The sequence below is a fragment of the Myotis brandtii genome, unplaced genomic scaffold, assembly GCF_000412655.1.
Source record: "Myotis brandtii unplaced genomic scaffold, ASM41265v1 scaffold168, whole genome shotgun sequence".
In the NCBI taxonomy this organism is placed as follows: Eukaryota; Metazoa; Chordata; class Mammalia; order Chiroptera; family Vespertilionidae; genus Myotis; species Myotis brandtii.
In genome coordinates this window covers 701,293-703,212 of record NW_005356173.1, presented here as the reverse complement: position 1 = coordinate 703,212, position 1,920 = coordinate 701,293, and the positions used below count along the sequence as shown (strand labels likewise).

The window sequence follows — 1,920 nt, the reverse complement described above, 5'->3', positions numbered from 1 at the left end:
CCCTAATTGGTAGGGAAATTATTTTCACTCCAAAAGATTAAAATTTCTCCTTATCAGGAATCCAGTTACCAGTTGGTCTCTGAAATTTGCACATTGATGCCTTTTAGCAAAAACTTTTAAGCCTGCCTTAGAGGCACCTAACTCTAATTAAAGTTTTCTACAAAATTCTTTCTAAAAACAACTGCATAGGAGTCGCAAAGATGGCTGCCAACGGGAAGGCAGACTGCAAGATAGTGCGTGAGTGAGAGAATGAAGGAAGAGTGTGTGGTCGCACGGGGAGTGTTTGTTTGTGAGTTGAGGGACAGCTATACTCCAGGGGACTGTGGGGGATTGCCGGACAGGGTTCTCCTGACCGGACAGCTTCCACTGCTGCTGAGATCCCTCCTGGAGCGACCGGCTCTGACGCGGAGACCACGCCATCTTGAAGGGGAGAGTGGATGTTGTCAGAAGCCTGAAAATCCCAGGAATCTACAACAACAGCACCCAGTGAACAGCTGCGAACAGCTGCGAACCTGGGAACACCGGTCTTCAAGCGGCGTGAGCACGGGGATTCGGAGGAGCTCTGCACCCCCTCACGGAAAGGAGAGAACTACATAACCAGACACCCGGAGAAGAGAGATCATGGGGAGACAAAGAAACAGCCTGCATATGAAAGAAAAACAGGCATCACCGGAAAAGGAAGTAAATGAAATGGAGGCAAGCAACCTGTCAGAGAAAGAATTCAGAGAAATGGTCATAAGGTGGATGAAAAGAATGGAAGACAAATTCAACAATATGTGTAAGAACCAAGAGGAAATGAAAAATGACATCACTGCTATAAAGAACTCAATAGTAAGCATCAACAGTAAACTAGAAGAAGCAGAGGACCACATCAGTGAGCCAGAAGACAATGTAGGAAAAAATACCTAAGCAGAGCAGCTTCTAGAAAAAAATTAAAAAGCAGGAGGAGAGCCTAAGAGAACTTTGGGACAACACGAAACAAAACAACATCCGCATAATAGAGGGCCAGAATGACAGAAGGAGAGGAAACTGAGCAAGGAATAGAAAACCTGTTTGAAGAAATAATGACAGAAAACTTCCCTGATATAGGGAAGAAAAAACTCACACAAATCCAAGAAGCTCACAGAGTCCCAAACAAAATGAAACCCAAAAGACCGACGCTAAGGCACATTATAATTAAATTGTCAAACACCAACGACAAAGTAAGAATCTTAAAAGTGGCCAGAGAGAGACAGAAAGTTACCTACAAAGGATCCCCCATCAGACTAGCGACTGATTTCTCAACAGAAACAGATCAGGCAAGAAGGGAATGGAGCCGAAACCGGTTTGGCTCAGTGGATAGAGCGTCAGTCTGCGGACTGAAAGGTCCCAGGTTCGATTCCGGTCAAGGGCATGTACCTGGGTTGCGGGCACATCCCCAGTGGGAGATGTGCAGGAGGCAGCTGGTCGATGTTTCTCTCTCATTGATGTTTCTAACTCTCTATCTCTCTCCCTTCCTCTCTGTTAAAAAATCAATAAAATATATAAAAAAAAAAAAAAAGAAGGGAATGGAATGAAACATACAAAGTCATGCAAAGCAAGGGTCTGAATCCAAGAATACTGTACCCAGCAAGGTTATCTATCAGAATTGAGGGTGAAATCAGGACCTTCACAGACAAAAAAGGTCTACGGGAGTTTATTACCACCAAACCAGCAATGCAAGAAATGCTAAACAGTCTGCTGTAAAAAGAAAAAATAGGAAACGAAGAAGAAACACAGAGATAAAGAATAAAAATGGCTACAAACAAGTACCTATCAATAATAACTTTAAATGTAAATGAATTAAATGCCCCAATCAAAAGACGTAGGGTAACTGAGTGGATAAGAAAACATGACCCATATATCTGCTGTCTACAGGAAACCCACCTCAGAAAAAAAGAC

General features: G+C 43.1%; 1 pseudogene; it reads left to right on the top strand.

Moving 5' to 3' along the window:
* The first annotated feature begins 200 nt into the window (after positions 1–200).
* LOC102251984 overlaps positions 201–1,920 on the top strand; it is a 10,844-nt pseudogene continuing 9,124 nt past the window's right edge.